The sequence below is a fragment of the Sorex fumeus genome, unplaced genomic scaffold, assembly GCF_029834395.1.
Source record: "Sorex fumeus unplaced genomic scaffold, SorFum_2.1 ptg000002l, whole genome shotgun sequence".
NCBI lineage: Eukaryota > Metazoa > Chordata > Mammalia > Eulipotyphla > Soricidae > Sorex > Sorex fumeus.
Genome location: NW_026606059.1, coordinates 27,040,473 through 27,051,997, shown reverse-complemented (window position 1 = coordinate 27,051,997; position 11,525 = coordinate 27,040,473). Strand labels below are relative to the sequence as shown.

At 41.4% G+C, this 11,525-nt stretch overlaps 1 protein-coding gene and 1 pseudogene across 1 annotated transcript in view; both read left to right on the top strand.

Annotated features, from left to right (window-relative positions):
- The first annotated feature begins 3,334 nt into the window (after positions 1–3,334).
- KCNB2 (potassium voltage-gated channel subfamily B member 2) overlaps positions 3,335–11,525 on the top strand; it is a 460,305-nt gene continuing 452,114 nt past the window's right edge. The window contains exons 1-2 of the mRNA XM_056111486.1: positions 3,335–3,388; positions 3,970–4,238. The gene's annotated coding sequence lies outside the window, so the exon portion shown is untranslated. The remainder of the gene's footprint in view (positions 3,389–3,969; positions 4,239–11,525) is intronic.
- Positions 8,230–8,319, top strand: LOC130023531 (uncharacterized; annotated as a pseudogene).

Sequence of the window (11,525 nt, the reverse complement as noted above, 5' to 3'; positions counted from 1 at the left end):
GCAGTAGAACCACATGGTGATAATTAACACAAGAGTCTTTGCAACCATCCAGAATTCAAGCTGTGCATATGGAGAATTTAGCTATTCCAAACAATTTGTATACTGGGGTTATTCTTCATAACCCATTTTGAGTATGGATAATTTAAAAAGCAAATTTATATTTTATTTCCAAACTCTTTTTCTGTATCACTGAATGCTTAAAGACACGATTTTGGCATGATGGATAACCCTCTCCAGCACCATCGCTCCTCAGAAAGAGATATAATAACATTGTGTTTTAACCAGTGGGTTATTTGCCCTCTTGACTAATGACCACTTAGGAAAAAACACACTCCAATTTCTAAACAGTGATCAAAATTTAGGCTAAAAAATATTTAAAAAATACTTATCAAAAATTAATCTTACAGGGGTGATCAATAAATTGATGTAGAGTTAGTATACTGGAGATTTTCACCATCCTAAGATTCATAAGAGCTCATACCACTTACATTTAGATACATCCGATAAGAGTCCTAAGCACTCTTTCTAGACATAAAATACTTTGTGAATTTTATTTAATAAATACCACATACCTGAGAAAATTAACAGGTAATGTTTGTTGGATGAACACTATCTCTTGTGTGAGTGGTTTTAGGTTAAGTATAATGAATATAAACAATAAGTATTAAAGAATCTACTGTGGGAGAAATTATTTAAAATAATGAGACATATATTGCTCTATTTTATCTATTTTCATTTATTAATTTATATTGAGGCATCATCAGTTACGGTATTATTGAACAGCTGTTTTACAGTTGCAGAGCTACTATCTCTGTCCTTCCATTCCACCATTGTTGTTTTGTTTTTTTGCTTTTTGGGTCACACCAGGCAATACACAGGGGCTACTCCTGACTCTGCACTCAGGATTTAATCCTGGTGGTGGTGGGGGTGGGGGGTGCGACCATATGGGATGCTGGGAATCAAACCGGGTTGGCCGGGTGCAAGGCAAACGCCCTACCCACCATACTATTGCTCCAGCCCCATCCTTCTACCATTGTTTCAGGATCCCGCCACTGTAGCCCCATGGCCCTTTCCCCTCCTTGCGTCCCCCAGCCTCCTCAGTTCACATTTCTACTGATCATGTCTCAGAATTAGTTCCCTTTGGAGAGTGTCTAACCTCTTTGCTTCTTTATACTTCACACATGAGTGAGATCTGTTTTTACTTTCCGATTCACTTCATTTAGCACGCATGACACCTTCCAATTCCATCGAAGGTGCAGGAAACTGTAAAATTTCATCTTGCCTCCCTTCTGAAAAGTACTTCATTGCATGCGTATGCCACATTAAAAAAAAATTTTTTTTATTGAATCACTGGGAGATAGACCCATACAAAGCTGTTCATGATTGGATATCAGTCATACAGTATTCCAAGTCCCATCCCTCCAACAGTGTAGATTTCCTAGCACCAGTGTCCCCAGGTTCCCTCTCATCACCCCCCACCCCCACTCCATGCCTGTCTCTATGGCAAGTGCTTCTCTCTCTCTCTCTCTCTCTCTCTCTCTCTCTCTCTCTCTCTCTCTCTGTATTTATGTTTGGTTGTGTGGTTTGTTTCCAGATATTGAATACTGCAAAGTGTTGCAATGAACATAGGCATGCATGTGGCTTTCAGTATGGCTTTGTATTAGTGTGTTTGAATTCTTCAGACAAATCATTGCATTATTCACTATACCCAAGAGTTGGAACTTTGTGTGTATGGGGACAGGGATGGTGTGAGGGGTATGAAGGGTATGGGGATGGAGCAGTGTCTGGGTCAAACTTAGGTACCAAGCATGCAAGGTATGAAGTTTGCCACTGAGCTACAGTCCTGAGTTCAGACAAGAGTTGGAAATAACTAAAGTGCCCACTAACAGATGAATGGATAAAGAAGATGTACCATATGGACACAATGCAATACTACTGGCTGATAGAAAATGTGAAATCCAAATAAAAAAAATGAAAATGTGAAATCCTACTATTTTTGCAACAACATGGACTAAACAAGAGAAAATCATGCTTATTTAAGTAAGTCTGATAGAGAAAGAAAAAGAGAATGTAATTTTACTTATATGGTAAAGACACGAATAACTGAACCATCACCACAAAGAGGTCCAATTAAATTATAAGCACAAAAATAACAGTTACCCGAAGGGAAGGGGTGGGTGAAAATCTTGTAAATGGGTCAGCTGTGTGATGATAGACAGAAAATAAAAATTCTGGTGGCCAACATAAAGTAGTAAATACAGATCTTGATTTTATAAAGCTTTAAACTGAAACCTATACAAGGGGGGTTTTTTTCAAACATTTATTGGGCGGGGGAAGGGGGGGTTCCCCGTGACAGCAATCAGTCATAATTCCTGGCTTTGTGCTCAAGAGTCAGATGCGATGCCGATATCTAACTAGGGTTGACCCTAAAACTGTATCATATTATAATCTGTGTAGTGTCCAGCAGATGCAAGGGGAAAAAACCCCCAAATGATCAAGCACGAGGTAAAGGCTGGAAATCAAGGTGTGCTATACCCTAAAATGTAAGGCTAGGCTACAGGGCTAAAAGGGCAAAACTAAATGTAGATGTATGTATGTTTATTGTTTGGGGCCACACCCAGTAGTGCTCAAGGATCGCTCCTTGCGGTGGTGCTCAGGTACCACATAAGTCAATCCTGGTTAGTTCCATGCAGGTAAGAGCCTTACCTGCTGCTCTAACTTCTCCGGCCCCAGTGAGATATGTTTGCAACGAAATGCACATTGAACCGTCTTCAAGAACCACCATTCTTGGTCCACGTGAGAAAGTCTGAAAGGAATCCAGCTTAAATTCATTGTCATATCTACATTCTGTTTAAGAAAAAAAGGATTCCGAGCTACTTTTTTTTTTCCTCCGTGCAGGGTGCAGACTGCATCGCCCGGGGCGAGCAGGGGACCTGGCTCAAATGCATCTATCTCAATCCTCGCTGCTACTCCCTCAAGGTGTGTGTGTGTGTGTGTGTGTGTGTGTGTGTGTGTGTGTGTGTGTGTGTGTGGTGTGTGTGTGTGTGTGTGTGTGTGTGTTGGGGGTGGGGGGTTGGCGAGTGTCCCTGGAGGCCTCGCCCGGGAGGAAGTTCCCCTAGTTCTCAGGGTATCTGGGGAGCGGCCAGGGCAGGCCCGCGCGAGTGCGAACAGCGCCCCCGTGGGAAGCGGGAGCCGCGGCTGCTCGCGCCCCGGCGTTTCCCCGCCGGCCGGGAGAGCGCGATCTCGGGTGGGGGTGCCCGGGCAGGCCGGCGAGCGGCAAGTGGCAACCCCGCGCGCGCTCGCGCGCGCGCGCGCCGAGTTCTCCCCGCGCGCTCCGTCCGGGGTCGCGCGGGGCGGGGGAGCCGGGGAATCCCGCGCGGCCGAGCAGGTGGGCGCGGAGTGGGCGGGCTCCGGAAGGTACCCGGGCTGGGGGAGGGTGGTGGTGGTGGAAGTGGGGGTGATGTGGGCGGTGCCCGGCGCTGCCCCCCGCGGCTCGCGCGCGCCTCCGGCCCGAGCCCGGCCCCCCGACGCTGCCCACCGCGGGAGCCCGAGCGCCGGCAAGGCGGAGGCGGTGCCGGGAGGAGGCGGAGCGCGGCCGGGGTGGGGAAGGGGGGCGGCGGGCGGGTGTGCCCCCAGCGCCCGGCCTCTCCCCGCCGCCGACACACACCCACCCAGCAGCGCCCGCCGCCCTCCGCGCCAACGCCGCGGCCGAGCCCGCTGCAACTCCCCGGCGCGCGCGGCGCCGCCCGCCCGCCCGCCAGCCAACCCGCCCGGCTCGCAGCCCGGCTGCAATCTTTTTTTTTTTTTCCCTCTCTCTCTTTTTTTTTTTCTTTTCCCTTTCCCTTTCAACCCTCTGACGGTCTGGGCGACGGCGGCGGGAGCGGCCGGGGGATGGGATCCTCGTGGGGAAGCGGGTGAAGATCCACGAAGATTATTGTTCTTTTTTTTTTCTTTTTATTTTTTTAAAAGGATGCTTCAGCTCCCTCCCGCCGCCTCGCTTCGGAGCCTTTCGTACTAGAGCCCGTGCGGCAGAGTCAGGGATGTAAAGCCAGTGTGGGGGGGAGCAGACGCCCGCAGCTCCAGCCCGCCGGGGAGACCCTCCTCCTGCTGGAGGGGAGGGGGATTTCCAGCGACACATCATTGGCGAAGGGGATCGGCGCGGGGAGCGCAGCCCCGGAGGGAGCGGGGGAATCCCACAGCCCGTGCTGGTGCCCGCGCCCGGGGTCGGTGGGAGCTCGGTAAGTGGCGGGGGGGCGCGGGCCCGCTCCCCGGCAGGGTCTCCCTTCTCCCAGGGAACCGTCGCGGGCAGCCTAGCCGTGCTAAGAGTGGAGTTGCTGAAGGCGTTGGGGAAAAAAAAACCCAAAAAACAAAAAAACTGCCATCTGGCGCTGAGTGGACTTACACACAAAGCTGACTTAGCTGGAGAGGGTTCTTCCTGCAAGGCTCCTTCCCCGCGGGGATGGCACTTAAGTGGTAGCCCCCGACAAGCTCCCAGCAGCCAGCCTGGGAAGGGTTGGGGCGCCTTATTTCTAGGAGAGGAGCTCCGCTCGTTCCCTTGGTAAATGCCACACTCCCAGGCACACACTTGTGGGACCGGGGTGACAAGAGTGCGAGGTCTCTGAGTGAGGGATCGTCCTCAGAACCCAGAGGCATGCTGGCATTGTGTTCTTCAAAGGATGCGAGGTCCTGAGTGCGGCTGCACCGGCTCCGGCGAGGGAGACCAGGGTCCCCCAGGAAAGAGCCGCTCGGCTGTTTCCAACACGCTCTATGAGACTTGGGAATACAGTTTCCCTGAATGGTACCAGAAAGACACAGACCATTTGCCTCATCATTGGCTTCCTGTGCTTAATGACCATTTTCGAAATAATATGCTGCCTTCCATTTTTTTTTATTTTCCAAACACGAACATTTTTTTGTGTGTGTAGCCATTCATAAAATAGTCGCTGTGCCATATGCACAAACATCATTTATCACTGCAAAGTGTTCGAATAATAGATAGAAGACTGCACTGAGAAGAAAAGTAAGGATGTTCGAATGAACACCGGGTTAATTTCATGCAGGTTCAGCATTCCTGCTAATCAAGTTATGCAATAACGTCAATATTTAAATAGCTTTTCACAATTCTGGGTTTTGCATTGATGGAGTTTTGAATTTTGGGGGGGGAGGATTTATTTATTCGTTTTTTTATTTAGCTCAACCCAACGGAAAACTACTTTCTTTTAATGCATTTGACTTTCAACGTGTAGTGTTATGTGGTTTATTTATCAATAAATTCAGTCGAAGTATTACACTGCATAGGTTAAGAGAAAGATCAAGTCCAGCAAAAATCTCCTCACCACGAAGTAACTTGCAGGGATGATCCTAGAAAAGAGAATAATATATATATATACACATATATGTATATATGTGTCTATGTAAAAATATATAATATGCATATATATGCATGTAAATGTGTAGGTGTATATCTAAAGTTTTGCTATCTCTTTTAAAGGTGTGTGTGTGTATGTGTGTGTGTATATCTGTGTTTGTGCACGTAAGTCAGTAAATACAGAGTTGTCCAAATCTAACTTGTAATACATGAAAAGGATCTATAGATATCTTGCCCGGACTGTTCTTGATTCTTTATCAAAACGGTTCAGTAATTTTGGACATTATGTATGATTATCGGTATTTAATTGCTGTTAGAACTAATGTTTTTCAATGGAGAACAGGAATAAGTGACTTCTTGTGGGGCTGCATAGATATCCAGTAAATATTAAGGGCCCAGTATGTAAATAACTTTTCCTTCCTCTGCCTGAAGAGTATCTTCTCCACTTAAGAGAGCTAATATGCTTGCACAAAGTAAATATGGTCCACCCCCCGCCGCCATTCCACTGGCAGATTGTTTATCATGAATAGAATTCAGTTTAATGTACTCTTTTTTTTCTTTTCTGGCACTATTCAGACTCTTGGAGAAAGAAGTGAATCACTTGGCAGTACCCTTTGCTTTCTTCCTTTTCTTTAACCTTCACCCATATCTCCCTATGTTATTGACCCCAAATTTCCTGCAAACACAAGCACATCTATTTCTCCAGAAAATAACTCCATTGTCCCCCAGATCTCCTGCACACACAGCACAGATACCCACTCTAGAAAATAACTCCAGTGACCTCCACACTGAAGATGATAACACCTCACTTTTCTTTTTCTGTTGTCTGTTTTCTAAATAGAATCAATCCATGCATCACTTGAAACTATTTCCAACCTTACTTTTCTCCAAATCCTACAGTTTTACTTTCCAAGCTTTTTTGTGAGCTGAATACAGAAAGAGGATTAGTGAAACTATTACTTTATTCAGTCTTTTTCTCTTTGTTTTTTTTTTAAGTTTCCTTATTGATGGCCAAATGTGAGGATAAACTTATGCTTCTAATTTTCAATATGGTAAAAACGTGAGGTTTGAAAATGAAATTGTAGGATGTATATTCAGTTATACTTCTTGGCAGCTAAAAAAGCATACTGGTCTAGGGTTTCTGTATCCCTGACTACATGTTAGTGGAAAATCTTCATTTAACATTTAAATTATTGAATTAAATCTGTTATCTTAAATAATATTCAAGAAGCACCAGTATATATATGTGGAATATATAGACCAGATTCCTGCTAGTATTTAGGAAGCCTACAAAATGATTTCTTTCTGACCTAATATATTGTTTTTATTTCTTCATAAACTTTAAGAAGTTAATTCATTGAAATTTTCTGTTCCTTAAAGACTTTTTTCCTGAAGCACAAGCTTAAAGTTGGTAGGTTAGTTTCTCATATATTTTAAGGTAGATATATAAAAGAAGACAGTATACTTACTTTTAAATATAATATTATTTGAGGTTTACATATGTTTGTCAAGTGGGTTTCACATAAAATTATGATGCCTAGTGTTCTCACAAGATTTCATGGGAGTGGGTTGCACACATTTATTGAATTAATGTTAGTGATTTTTCTAAAATTTAGTGTTTTTCACGTTATGAGGTAATTGCCTTTTTAATCCCAAAGTGATGAACTTTGCAAAGCATTAAAGTCTTACATTTTTTCAGTCCTATACTGTATGTATCTTTGTCCCGTAGATATGGGGCTCAATTTTGGTCATTCCTTATTTCCTCATCTTGCCTTTTAATTATATAGACCATCAACTCTACTGAAAACACAGGCTGGCAGGAAGAAGTTTAAATGTGTAAGACCAGCACCTCGTTGATCTGTGCAAGCAAACCCTGTTATATCATCTTTCAGAAGAAAGTGCTTATTCCTGTAGGTGAATTGCACCTGCTGCTTATACTCTGAGTTAATGTCATATGTCTACTCACTATCTCATTCATTAATTCATTTATTACCCATTTAGTTTGTGTTAGGACAAGAGTGTTTGATTATAATGTAATAAATGCAAAAGTAGAAAACCTAGTTCCTACCCCTTAAGGACTTTATATAGACAATGAAATTTGAATAAATTATTGAAGAGTCATCCATAGTCGAAAATCAAAGATCCCATGTGTGAAGAAATGCACTTAACACTGTCATACTTTGTAAATTAATTTAGGCAGACTCATGAAGAGAATCATGAAAATGTAACACAGTCTGTGCATTGAGGAACTAAATACCAGTAATAATAAATCAGTAAAATCTTACCTTTCTAATGTTTTATTTTTTATGAAAAACTTTTTTTGGTGTTTGTGGCCTCTCCTTGTAGTGCTGGGGGGACCAGTATATTTCTGGGGTTCAAACACGGACCCATGAGTGTGAAGCATGTAGTCTAGCCCTTTGAGCCATGTCGTAACTCCAAAATGTTGACTAAAGATGGAATGAAATTAAATATTATTATAACTTCTGTCCATATTATGATTTCATATTAGCAACACATTTATTATAATTATTATTATTAGTGTTGTGAACACTTTAGCCAGGCACTGTTATCTATTTTGATTCTCACAGCTACCTGAAGAAATAGTTATCAGTAATTCTTTTTTATTGTGTGTAGCATTGTAGCACTGTCCTCCCATTGTTCATCGATTTGCTTGAATGGGCACCAGTAATGTCTCCATTGTGAGACTTCTTGTTACTGTTTTTGGCCACAGGGAGCTTGCCAGGCTCTGCTATGTGGGCGATATACTCTCGGTAGCTATCCGGGCTCTCTGAGAGGGATGGAGGAATTGAACCTAGGTTGGCCGCGTGCAAGGCAAACACCCTACCCGCTGTGCTATTGCTCCAGCTTCTTGGCCTATTTTTTGGCTAAGATCAAGTGTAGTATCTGTTTTTATTATATAGAGATGAAAATTAAATACAGCTACATTTCTTGTTTGAAGTCACATAGGAAGTAAATGGTACAGTCAAGGTTGAACCAAGGTATTCTGGATTAAAGCATATGCCTCAATAAACTGAATTATTAATAATTATGATTTTATAATTTAATAATTATATGTAAATTATTAATAATAGAATTATACTTAAAATAAGTATTATAATTTAATACTTCCATTAATAATTGAAGTATCAAATTGTTAGTTTGATCCCTAGTCATGATTGCAACTTATGCATTTATTTGGAGCTGTGTCGTCTCATGAAAAGCAATCTAGAGGGAATCCTAGCAAAGACTCAAAGTATAAAAGCAGGAACTGATTTTCAAATAGGAAGGAGATAGTTTGGGCTGAGAGAGAGAGAGAGAGAGAGAGAGAGAGAGAGAGAGAGCTCAAAGGGTTTTGGTGCATGTTTTGGGGCTACATCTGGCGGTGCACAGGGCTTACACCTGGTTGTGAACCCAGGGATCATTCCTGGAGGTGCTCGGGGTATAATAGAGGGTGCTGGGATAAAACCTGGGTCAGTCTTATGCAAGGCAGGCACTTTGTCCTCTGTACTATCTTCTCGGCCTCAGGAAACCCAAGTTTGATCCCTGGTACTGCATGGTCCTCTGAGCACTATAAGGAGCCACCCCTGAGCACTGAGTTTGGATTACCCCTTAGCAATGCTGCTGTGACCCTAGAATAAAGGAGAAGTCTTAGTTTTAAAAAGGTTGGTGTGTTTTTATGGGAAAGCTAAGCTATTAGGAAGTACTCCTTTTATAATGACCACAGAGAATGAGACTGGTTGACTAATCAATTTTTAGGAATAGTTTCCTTTGGTTTTCAGGTTATTATAGATGTGCTGCTGAAGCAAATGCTTGTTTTTTTGTTTTTAAAAGAAATCTGTGAATGATTTTGACATAGTATAATTTTCATTTTTATAATTACATATTTATGTATTAAGAGTCAATGGTTAGTTTTGCAGTATAATTTTCTTTTACCTGTGTTCCCATTTTTCCTCTGTATAATATACTCCCAATATAATAGTGGAAATTGGAGTACAAATGCTTAGCAAGTTTGCTTCCTAGTACACTGTTTAGAATGTGTACTAATCACAACTAGTAAAATCATGAAAACATAAATTAATATTTTAAATTACAGAAATTTTTATCAGGAAAAGTTTATGAAATATTTGAAGTTTAGTTTTTAGAAAATTACTAGCCTGTCTGTCGCTGGTAATGAATCATACCATCTATATTAAAATTAAAAGAATGGCCAAAATTGACTGTAGGCTGCCATGCATTCAATATTTAGATGCATTTTCATGACTGATAAGTTTTGGGGTTGTTTTTTGGAGGGACGTGGTTGTTTTTGGTGCTATACCTGGTTGTGTCGAGAGCTTATTCTGGTTTTTGTGCTCAGGGATCACTCCTGGTGGTAATTGGGGGACCATATGTGATGCTGGGGATTAAACCCACATTCACTGCATTACAAGGCAAGTGCCTAACCCACTGTACTCTCTAACTCTTAAAAATTTGGTGGTTTTTGAACTTGCAATACATTTATAAAAGCTGAAGTTAAAGAATACTTAAATCTCCTGACCAATACACAAATGTCTCTTTAATCAGTAAGGTACCTGAAGTTTAGTACAGTTAGTACTGAAAAGACAGACATTATGTGTACCAATATTCCTGAGGAATAGTTAGATTTAAATCATCTTTATTGACTGCTTCCTCTGTGCGGAGTTGTTTGGGATAAAAGGTAAATGCAGTATTTCCTGAACCCACACGGAGGAGAGAAAAGAGAGAGAATATGTACAGAACTGATTCTGGCATCAGCCAGAGTGAAGAAAGCTCTATCATATTGATATAGGCAAAATGTTGAATAATTGATTCAGAGTTCTAGCGGAAGAGCCAGGAACTGCCTACCTCCTCAGGATTCTCATTTATTATTTCATTCTCAGGGTGTCTAGTGAGCTCCTTCTCTGTGCTAAGTCCTAAACTAGTTGTTAGGGATATAACTGTGAAGTAGACATCATACAGTCACAACTGACACATGTATACAAATAAATCGTAACTGAAAAACCGTAAGTGCTATTTTTGCAGCAAGATACTTCCCAAGAGTTAAAAAAATGTTTTGAATTTCTGAATGTTTTTAATTTGTGATTTTCTTGTTCATTAGACTCAGTACTTCCTTTTTTATAGGCATTTTGTAATTTTTCTTTTGCTTTCCAGAAATGATATTTATAGATCAGCTACCCTATGTTTACATGTAGTATATTTAAAAATTAACATAAATTTCCTTTCTGTGTGCAAGGAAAAAGTATAACGAAAGTGTCCTTTGATCTAATACAGTAGGTATATCAATGTATACTGATGGCATAGCTACAGTAGATTTCATAAATTAGGTGCTTGCTGCTAGCATGCGCAAGTTTAGATTTTAGAGAGTCAACCAAATATTGGTGACACTTGTATATTTAGCATCTTGAAACAACAACAAAGTAAATGCATTCTTTGGGTGTGGCAGTTAACAATTGCAAGCACCTTTGGGCATGCCCTATTTGTAATTGCTTTTCATAAGCAATGTTATAATTGCTGATAGAAATTTCCAAAAATGGTGGTGAGCAAATCTTGGTTATGTTTCAATTATGATGCTTTTATCCCATAAAATTCCCATGTAAGTATATTTTATGTACAGTAGGATTAGTATCTTTTACTTCCATATGTGGCTGGTGAGAAAGATAAATATTATGGTAGATGCACATTTCCTGCCCACATTTTACGGTTTCTTGCATTACTTTCCCTTGCCTCCTAGTATTGCATGATTTTAGAAAACTCAACCCTGACAAAACTATGAATCCCATTCAGTAATACTTATTATGTCTATATTCTCTTACTGAAGGAAGCCAATTCAATTCTAATGCATTAGTGGCCTAGATTTAAACAGCAGAACTCTCAAAGCTTTTAAATTAGTCTAAGAGACGTGCTGGATAGTAAGAAAAATAAACAAAGTTAAACTATCTAGATGACTGAATGTTAGATGCCACCTAGTAATAGGCACAGTATATAGGTTTACTAATCTGATGGTAACTGCTTTCTGGCTGAGAGTGTCAGTCAAGACTTCATAGAAGTGACACCTTAGTGAATTTTAAGAGATTATCTTCTCTAGGCAACACAGGAGCCAGATAGATACATTCCAGGCATAGGGCAGAGCGGTTGTTTGCAA